An 11119-nucleotide genomic window follows, 5' to 3' on the forward strand; every position below is an offset into this window, starting at 1 on the left:
TTTTTCTCAGTCTTACCCCCACCCCAATGCCAGCCTCATTCTACAACAGTGGCTCCATATAGCATTTGTCCCTTTGTGACTGAGCTGCTGAGTTCAGTTTTTCTAATTGCAGTTACCTTTGGAGTAATGTATACCTTGAATGTTAAAAGCTAGTTATAGGTCCTGTGATACAGTTATAAATGGTTTTAAACCATCTTTGCAAACCCACTCTACTTACAAGAATCTTGCCTTGGAATACTAAAAACTCTACTTTTCTATCTGTTTTGATGAGCTAACTAGTACTTAAGGCAACCCCATATATGATAGGGTAGTACTGTGCTCTGTAAGATTTGTCAATAAGAAATTTTTTAAAAAATAGATTATTAGATCTTTTCTCTGAGGTACCCCTTGGTGGATTCAACCCTCCAGCATTTCAGATAAGACTAAACCACTTAACTGCACCACCCAAGGGTTCTAGAATGGAATAAATAATCAAACCAAAACCCAAATCTGTTTCTGTTGAGTGGATTCTGACTCACAGTAACCCCATAGGCAGAGTAAAACTGTTTTGTAGTTTCCAAGAACTTCAGTCTTTACAAAAGTCGACTACCATTTGTTTCGCCTCCACAGATAAGCTAGTAAATTTGAACTAGTGACTTCTTAGTGAGTAGTTGAACACTTGGCTAACCTCTCTGCCACAAGTACTCCTTGTGAGTAAATAAATACAACTGTTTATCTATTGCTGACTTCCTATGTTTCTGACACCACTGTAAGCACTTTAAATTAATTTGAAAGTGTGGAGCTGCACTGTCATGTGCATGTGGTTCAAATCTAACAGCTGCTTCTCAAGAGAAAGGTGAGCAATCTTCTCAGTTGCAATTTGTTGTTGTGTGCCGTTGAGTCATAATCAACCCATAGCTGATCCTCCAGCGGGTTTTCAGAGGCAGTAAATCACACGAGAGGAAGTATGTCTGCATTAGAGAGCTGGACAATGACTAAGGATGACAAAAGAATTGATGCCTTTGAGCTGTGATACTGGAGAAGAGTATATACCATGGGCTGCCAAGAGAACAAACATGTCTGTCCAGAGAAGATGAAACCAAGCTGCTCCTTGGAGGCTAGGATTTTGAGACTCCATATCATATACCTTGGGCATGTCCTCAGGAGGGACCAGCTTTTGGAGAAGGACATCATGCTGGGAAGCGTGGAGGGACAGCACAGGAGAGGAAGACCACAGATGAAATAGATTGACACAGTAACTAGGGTACTGGATGTTAAGTGTGTCAGAGACTGTAAGACTGGTTCAGAAAAGTGCAGTGTTCAAAGCTATTGTACATAGGGTTGCTATGAACTGCAGGTGACTCGATGGCACGTAACAACAACAATACATTATTTGGTTTTTTAACTGCTACTTCCATGAATATTAATTGTGGGTCGAAGTAAACAGGAATCCTTGATAATTTCAATCTTTATGTATCATGATGTTGCTTTTTTGGTCCAATTGTGAGGGTTCTTCTTTTCTTCACATTGAAGTATAGTCCATACTGAAGGTTTACTTCATCAGTAAGGGTTTAAAGTCCTCTTGACTTTTCAGCTAGCAAGGCTGTGGCATCTGTTAATCACATGTGGATAACGTTATTTCTTTATACTGCATTCTTTATGTAGTCCTCTTTCTGGGATATTTGCTTAGCATGCATACATACATACATAGCTTGAATTGCTTTGGTGAAAGGACACAGTCCTAACACACACATTTCCTGATTGTAAAGCACAAACTATCCCTTTGTTCTGTTTCAATAACTGCCTCTTAGTCTAAGAACAGGTTCTACAATTAAGTGAACTGGAATTCTTTACCCTCATCCTGTTTTACTAACATAACAAGGCAACCCATTCCTAAATGACATTCTAACCAAAGGTGTAGATAGAGATTAGGAGTTTGGAAAATATATTTGGTGGAGAGCTCTGGTGACCTAGTGGTAAGAAACTGCACTGCAATCTCAAAGGCTTGTGTTTCTAATCCACCAGCTACTCAATTTATTGTCTCTGAAAACCTGGAGGGCCACTATGGGTCAGTTCTGGCTTGATGCCACACGGCAGCAACAACAAAACATAATACACGTATTTTGGGTAGAAATCATTCAATCTGAAACAGTATCAAAGGTCATTGAGACGATACAAGACTCGGCAATAATTCCTTCTGTAATACATAGTTTTATGAATCAGAGCCAACTCACAGTTGACTGACAAATGTGCTGATGACTCTGTGTGCAAAAAATTAAACTTTTGCTAAGCTTGCTTGGTGTTTGTGTAAGAGAATTCACATGACTGTGCTTAGCAGAGGAGTTTTAGTCACATGGTACAGTCTATGATGTATATTTACTTTGTGTTCCCAACATCATAATTTAAAGAAATCTTATTTAATCTTCCTTATTATTTGTCCAGATTTCACATACATATGAAAACATCATGAATTGCATATGACATCTCTTTTTTTAAATATGGAAAATGTTTTAATTCTTTTCATTGTTGTACATTTCCCACCCAACCCCCTTCTTAGCCCTCCCCGCAATGCACCTCTCCTTTCGATTGTTGTCGTACAGATAATGCCTACTCATGTGTTTTTTTGACAGTTCTTCCCCTCATCTGCTCTGATGCAATGTTCATTATCTGTCCACTCTTTTCCCGTTCTCTCCCCAACCCTCTCATTCATCCTTAAAGTAACGTGTTTGCTTGGCAACATTTTCAAGAGGTCTTTTATTGAAGATTTACCCATGCAATCTGTTGTTTGCTTTCTTTTTAAAAAATAAATTTAATTTTTAACTGTGATTTTAATAAAAGCTTACAGAAAAGCTCAATCTTCATTCATTCATCATTGCAGAATTTACTCCCCTCCCTTCCCACCTCCCCAAGTTGACTTTTCCCCCCGCTAATTTATTTACAAAATTCAAATACATTGTTTTCGAGAACAGATTCTTCCAATTTCCATCGCTCCCATCCATAGAATTGCACAACCCCACGATTAATCCCCCCTCTCCCTGCACATTCTCATCCCTCTGCTTCCACCCTTTCCCACCTCCCTTGGATCCTTATACACAGCACACAGGAGCAATGATTTTGTAAATTATTACCTAACTTGGCAGGGACTGGAGAACATTATGCCGAGTGAACTAACTCAGTCCCACAAGGACAAATATTGTATAAAACTATTATTGTACAAGGTTGTTTGATTCCTTGACTGTTAATTCCATAGTTGTTGATTGTCAACAGTTTTGCCACTTCCTGCTAATTTATTCTATGTAGCTGAAAGAGATGTTCGCATTTAAAATTGCTTTAAAATTATCCCAAAAGGTATAATGAGGGGTGTGTTATTATAGTAGAAGACACACCAGGGATTGAAAATGATCCCACTACTCTCATCTACTCAAGGGGATTGTTCTTATAATTGAAGAAACTTATACTTCTTCTCTCTCTTATATTATCCATTTGTGTTTCTTTATGAGACTATTTCCAAGAGTGATGTGAGTTGCTATTAAGTCTGTTCTGAACTCAAGGCAATCCCTTGCCAACAAAACAAAAACACTGTGCACTTGGAGATAGAGTGCCATGCCTTTCCTTCCAATCTTTTCTTGTCTGAAAACAATGGAATCACCATCACAGCATCACATACGCCCCCAATAACAGACAAGTAGTAGCCGTGCATGAGATTCTTGACAAGAAATCAAATCTGGGTTCCCTGTACAGAAAGCAAGAATTATGAACCACAAAACTACTCCCAAGCAAAAAACTAAAAACCTACTAGCATGCTTAAAAACACTTTCATTGATCCCCATCACTTGGTAATTTCTTTGTTTCTCTTTGTAGGTAAATCCTTCAAAGACTTGAACAGTCTCCACCTTCTCTCCTCTTATTCTCACATGAATCCACTCAAGCTGACTGTTTTCTCTTGACCACTTCAGGGAAATAGCTCTTGTTAAGATAACTAAGAATCATACTTTGCCAAGTTCAAAGGTTATTTCTCAGTATTCATCCTAACCTATTAATTACTTGCTACTCTTCAGGATAAAGATGTGTGGTTTACTGTTTCTGAAAAGGTCTTGGAGAATCAGCTATGAGTCGATTCTGACTCTGTGACACTCAACAACTTCATCTTTTTCACGTCTAGGCTCTGGAATGTTCTGCACAGATCAGTATTCTCCTCAACCACTCTTCACTCCCTTGGAGGTTTCAATCCTGGACAATGTCTTTAGTTAAGTTGTGTTCTGGTGAGAGCCAAATGAGTAACTTCAGCTTACCTCTTGCTATCTTCCCTGATCTTGGATCTCCAAAATACATTTCAAACATAATATACTAAAACACAAAAAAAATCTCTTGATAATCTTCACTCCAACATTCTCTTTTCTTCCCTACCCCTAGAAAAAGCAGCTTCCTTCTTTCTTACACATCCACGAACTTTGTTGTTGTTGATTGTTGTCGAGTCGAGCACAACTCATAACGACCCTACGAATGAAAGGGCTGAAGCCTTTCTATAACTATCGTCGTTTCTCAAAATTCATAGCATTTCCAAAGGCGTTGTTGTTTAGGAAGTGGATGCCACTCCTGCTTCCAAACTTGTCTTAAACTGGGAGCTCCACCAAACACTGTCCACCATGGGTAACCATTATGGCGTTTGACACCCCAATGGCACAAGGTTCAGCATCACAGTAAACCCAGGTTACCTCAGTACATCATATTGACAGAAGAGTGCTGTACCATTTTAAAGAATGCTCCTCCAGAATAAAATACCAACTGACACGTAAATACAAAAGCCCTCCATGAGGTCTTATTGACTCTAATCAAGAGGCTTAAAAAAAAAAAGCAAAAAAAAACCCCAGCAAAACCCAAGCAATATACTATGCAGTTATGTGCTGTTGAGTCGCCCGTGACTCATAGCGACCCTATGTACAGCCGTTTGGAACCTTCTCTGTCCTGAGCCAGTCTCACTAATTCTGACACACCTACCCTCGTTGCCCCAGTTACTGTATCAATCCATCTCATCCAGGGTCTTTCTTAGACTAATTATTAGTTCTCCTGATCCAATCCAGCTTTAACCCATTTCTCACTCATAGATCACTTTGATGTTGAACAGATATTATTAGAATTTTCAGACTGAAAGACTAGAAAGAAAGGCTGGGTGATCTGTTGTTGTTGTTATGTACTGTCAAGTTGACTATGACTTATAGCAACCCTAAGCATAGTAGCTCTGAACCCAGCTCTGTCCTAAGCCAATATCACTGTCTCTGAGACACCTACCTTTATGACTCCAGTTGTTGTGTCAATCCATCTCCTCTGGGGTCTTCTTCTCCTGTACTGTCCCTCCACCCTTCCATACATGATATCCTTCACCAAGGGCTAATCCTTCCCAGCAACAAGACTAAACTATGTGAGACGGAGCAAGACATATCTATTAGTACTCTTGGCAGTTCATAATATGCTCAATACTCTTCTCCAGCACCACTACTTCGAGGCATCAATGCTCCTGTTATCTTTCTGAAAATGATCAGTATAACCCCTCTGAGGATGGCACAGAAAAGCTTGTTCATCTTGAAGCTAAATATCAAGAAAACAAAGATTCTTACTAGTGGACTGATTGGCAGCATCATGATAGACAGTGAAGAGACTGACATTGTTAACAGCTTTAGTTTGTTTGTCTCCACAATCAATACTCTTAGTACCAGCATCTGGGAAATAAAAGACAAATTGCACTAAGTTTGCTGTCACAGACCATTTCAGAGTACTGAAGAGCAATGATATCAGTCTGGAGACTAAGGTGCACCTGATCCAGGCCATAGTCTTTGCAATAACTTGCTATGCATCAGAGAGCTAGACAATGACTAGGGACAATAGAAGGAGAATTGATTTCTTGAAGATGTGGTGCTGGAGAAGAGCATTGAATATACCATGGACTGCCAAGACAACAAAATGGTTCATCCAAGAGAGGGTGAAACCAGGCTGTTCCTTGGAGGAAATAATTCTAAGACTTCATCTGACATACTTTGGGCACGTTGCAAGGAGAGACCAGTGCTTGAAGAAGGATATCATACTTGGGAGAGTGGAGAGGAAGACCCTCTATGAGATGGATTGACTCAGTGACTGGGGTAATGGGGTAGGTGTGTCAGAGATGGTAAGGTTGGCTCAGGACAGAGGAGGGTTCAGAACTGTTGTACACAGGGCAGCTGAGTCACAAACTACTCGATTACATAACAACATCATCAAGTTCTTATCTTCTTTTCATGCTTCCCAGATCATTTGATATTCTGCCCATAGCATCCTTGAGTATTGCATCTTGCAGCTTTAATATGATCTTTAGTTCCTTTAGAATAAGAAACGCTGTGTGAGTTCAGCCCTTTTGATTTTCTGACCCCAGTTGCTTGCACATTTCATTATATTTGCTTTGGTTTCTTGGCCCTCTAGTGCAATATTCAGTCTCTTCCGACATGCATTTTTGTCTTTTCTTCTTCTGTCTTTGTAATGACCTTTTGCATTCTTTGGGGTTGATATTCTTTATCTTCTCCCACAGCTCATCTGGTCTTTGTTCATTAGTATTCAAGGCCTCAAACCTGCTCCTGAGTTGGTTTTTAAATTCAGGTGGGATAGACTCAAGAACAAATTTTAATTCCTGTGGATTTGATTTAATCTTCTGTAGCTTCAGCTTGAACTTGCACATGAGTAGTTGGTGGTTTGTTCCATAATCAGCACCTGGCCTAGTTCTCACTGCTGATACTGAACTTCTCCAGTGATTCCTTCCACAGATGTAATCAATCTGATTCCTATGCATACCATTAGGGAAAATCCATGTGTATAACCTACATTTATATTTCTTATAAATGGTATTTGCTTTGAATAAACCATCCATTGCGCAGAATTCTATCACTCTATCCCCAGCCTCATTTCTGTCATCAAGTACATGTTTTCCAACTACTGATCCTTCTTCCTGGTTCCCAGTGTTTGCATTCCAGTCAACCATTATTTTGAGTGCATCTTGGCTATATATCAAATTGATTTCTGAATCGTATTAACAGGTCATCCTTGTATGGTTATTATCCTGTCACTCTCAACATTGTATTTCAAGATGGATCTAGAAACAACCTTTTTAACTATGAAAGTGACCCTGTTTTTTCTCACTTTTTCATCTCTGACATAGTAGATCATATGCTTGTAGATTCAAAATGCTCTTTGCCAAGTCATCTCATCTCGTCAATACCTAATACATCAACATTTTTGTGTTCTTTCTTAATGATGTCCCATTTTCCTACATTTATGCTTCTCATATTCCACATTCCAATCATTAGTTTCTGCTTACAACTTCTTTCTTCTTTGTGTTTTCAAATATGAGAGCTTACCCTCAGTTGCTATATTTGTTATTTTAATCTAAGTGTGCTCTATTGTACATAGAATTGCAGAAGGTCGAGGACTGTAGTCTTTGATATGGATCAAAGCTCAACATAAAGAAAATAGAAATTATCACCACTGGGCCGATCGGCAGCACCATGATAGATAAAGAAGAGATTGAGGTTGTTAACAATTGCTCAGCACCACAATCTACACTTTTAGCATCAGCAATCAAGAAATCAAAAGACAAATTGCATTGGGAAAATCTGCTGTCAGGGTCCTCTCCAGAGTACTGAGAAGCAACAATGTCAGTCTAGAGACTAAAGTGCATCTGATCCAGACCATGGTTTTTGCAATCACTTGCTGTGCATGAAAGCTGTACAATGACTAAGAATGACAGAACAAGAATCAATGTCTTTATGTTGTGGTGCTGGATAAGTCTTGAACATTCCATGGACCTCCAAGAAAACAAATCTGTATGGAGAGGGTGAAACCAAGTTTCTTCTTGAAAGCAAGAATTTTGAAGCTCCATCTCAAATACTTTGGACATGTGGCCAGGAGGGACCATTCCTTGAAGAAGGACATCATGCTTGGAAGAGTGGAGGGACAGCTCAAGAGAGGAAGACCTCAGATGAGATGGATTGATATAGTAACTGGGGCAATGGGGGTAGGTGTGTTGGAGTCAGTGAGACTGGTTGAGGACAGGGCAGGGTTCAGAGCTGCTGTACATAGGGTTGCTATGAGTCACAGGTGGCTCGATGGTACATAACAACAACAACATAGTGGTTATCACCACCTAATGTATCATTTATTCATAAGTGTATTAAGTGTGAAACACACAACCCTCCTACTATATATATGAATGAAACACAACTTGTATGAATAAAAAATTTAAAAAAGTGTTAATAGTCTGTTCCTATCTCTAGAATGTATACTCACCCCCTTAGCAGACATCTGTTCTGTTCACTGCTTTAACCCTAGTATTTAGAGCATTGCTGGTACATAGTAACTTATCAGGAAATAGTTATCAAAAGACTAAGTTGTTAATATGCATGTTGAATGACAACTTTGAGATCTTGGACAAATCGCTTCTCCCTTTTGCCTCACCACCTTCATTCTAGAACAGAATCAAGAATTCTTGTCTTCCAAATGCAACAGGTAGTTATGAAAATCCAGCAAGATTGTGACTATGAAGGCATGCTCTAATGTCAATGTAATGCATATAAATTAGTCAAAATTTGATTCCACTACCTGATCTATTCAGATTGGTTCATTTGCCTCAGATATGCGGACACTATTTTAATAGTTCATGTGCTTTTCTTAGTCTTTCAGTACCATGTTTAGAACATCCAGTTTAAAGGTGAAGGAACAGAAATGAACTTTATAAACCTTGTATATGTGCACACATACATGTCTGTGTATATATGTGTCTGAGTCCTAGAATACTTAATTATGCTGATGCAACACCTACACCTAGATGAAGCCACAGTTGTCCAAACAGAGTAAGGAAGAACTGTATGGTTTAAAATCAGGAAAGTTGTGTGTCAAGGTTGTGTCTTTTCTCCATACATATTCAAACTGTATGCTGAGCAAATCATTTAAGAAGCTGGACTCTATTAAGAAGAATGTGACATCAGGATGGGAGGAAGACTCATCAACAACCTGAGTTATGCAGATGACACAACTTTTCTGAAAGTGAGGAGTATTTAAAACACTTGCTGCAGAAGATCAAAGACTACAGTCTTCAAGATATACTCATCTCAACGTCTGGATAACAAAAAATCCTCACAGTGGGACCAAGAAGCAACATTATAATAAAGGGAGAAAAGATGTCAATGATTTCATGATACTTAGGTCCACACCCTTGCTGAGTCAGGAGATGTATTTCATTGATTGGTCAAATCTGCTCTCAGACACTTCTCCAAATTACTGAAGCACAATAATGTCAGTTAGAAGACTAAGGTATGTCTATGCCTGATTCAGGCCATGGTCTTTTCCATTACTTTTATGCATTTTAAAGCTAGTCACTGGATAAGGATGACAGAAGAAGAGTTGATAGCTTTGAATTGAAGGGTTGGAGGAGAGCACTGAATACCCCATTGACTGCCAAAAGAACTAACAGGTATGTCCTAGAAACGATACAGCCAAAATGTTCTTTGGATACAAGGATAATAAAACTCACATACTTTGTACATATTGCACATATTGCTAGGAGAGGCTATTCCTTGGACGAGCACGTCATGTGTGGAAAAGTGGAGAGTCAGTAGAAGAGAGGAAAATCTTTGAGGAGATGGGCTGACACAGTAATGACATACTTGAGCCAAAGGCTCAAGTTCTTCAGGTTGCTATGCATTGTATTCAATTCAATAGCACCTAAGAACACCAATAACAACAAAGTATGTGCATGTGCGTAATGATATGTTCTATTTAAGTAGTTTTCGGATTACTCTAACTTGTGCAGAAAATACAGGGCGCTTCCAAATACTTCCTATTTATCATGCACACTGCTTCTCCTATTATTACTGTCTAGCATTCATTGGGGAAGCCTGTTGGCTTGCTGTTGTTAGGTGCTGTCAAGGATGACTCATAGCAGCCCGAAGAACAACAGATCTGAACTTTATCCTGTCCTGTCCAATCCTCATCAAGTTCAACATACTTGAACCCATTGCTGCAGTCAGTCACTATGTCAGTCTATCTCACTGAGGATCTTCCTCTCCTTTACTGACCCTCCATCTTTCTGAGCATGATATCCCTTACTGAGGAATAGCCTCATCTAGCAACATGTACAAATCCTTTTATACTGTTAGGTAAGAGAGTGGCTCAGGATTAGTGGTAAGGAATTGTGCTGCCAATATAAAGGTAAGCATTTTTCATTTATCAGCCACTTAGTGGGAGAAAGATGGGCAAACTCCTCCCTTGTGATAAGTTGTTGTTGTTGTTATGTGCCATTGAGTCACTTGAGACTCATATCAACCCTATGTACAACAGCCCTAGACACTGCTCTATCCTGAGCCAATCTTATTGGCTCTGATACACTTACCCCCATTACCTCAGTAAGTGAATCAATCCATCTCATAGAGAGTCTTCCTCTCCTGTGCTGTCCCTCCACCCTCCCAAGCATGAAGTCCCTCTTCAAGGACTGGTCCCTCCTTGCAACATGTCCAAAGTATGTCAGATGAAGCTTCAGAAATCTTGACATACTGCCTTTCAAAACCAGATGGCTGGTCAGATAAGGGCCTGTACCAACTCGACAGTACTTAACAACAACAATAGCATTCATTCATTCTCATTGCTGTTGAGTCAGAACCAGTTCAGAGATGCTCCATTCAGTTTTTGGAGGCTAAATCCCAGGAGAGGAGATTGTCCATCTTTTTCTCTTGGAGCTACTGGTAGATTTGAACCACTAGTGAGGCATCTCCTTTAAGTTAGCAGCACAACTAGCTATCCACCCACTACTAGGCCACTAGGGCTTGCTATCTTGCATAAGTGTGATATATACATATATAGAGAGATAGTACAATTGATAAGTCATTATTGGTACATTATTATTAACTATTTAAGTCCATAGTTAACATCAGGATTCATTCTTTGTGTCCTATGTTGTTGTTGTTGTTGTTGATTACCTTCGAGTTGAGCACAAGTCATAGCAACCCTATGAACAAAATGCCTGGAGCCAATATACAACTATCAACCTTTATCAAATTTCATCGAATTTCCAGAGGCATGTTGTTTAGGAAGTGGATGCCACTCCTGCTTAAATTTGACAAGTGTG

This window comes from Elephantulus edwardii, unplaced genomic scaffold (assembly GCF_000299155.1).
Source record: "Elephantulus edwardii isolate Elephantulus edwardi_28Jun2011 unplaced genomic scaffold, EleEdw1.0 scaffold00005, whole genome shotgun sequence".
Classification (NCBI taxonomy): Eukaryota; Metazoa; Chordata; class Mammalia; order Macroscelidea; family Macroscelididae; genus Elephantulus; species Elephantulus edwardii.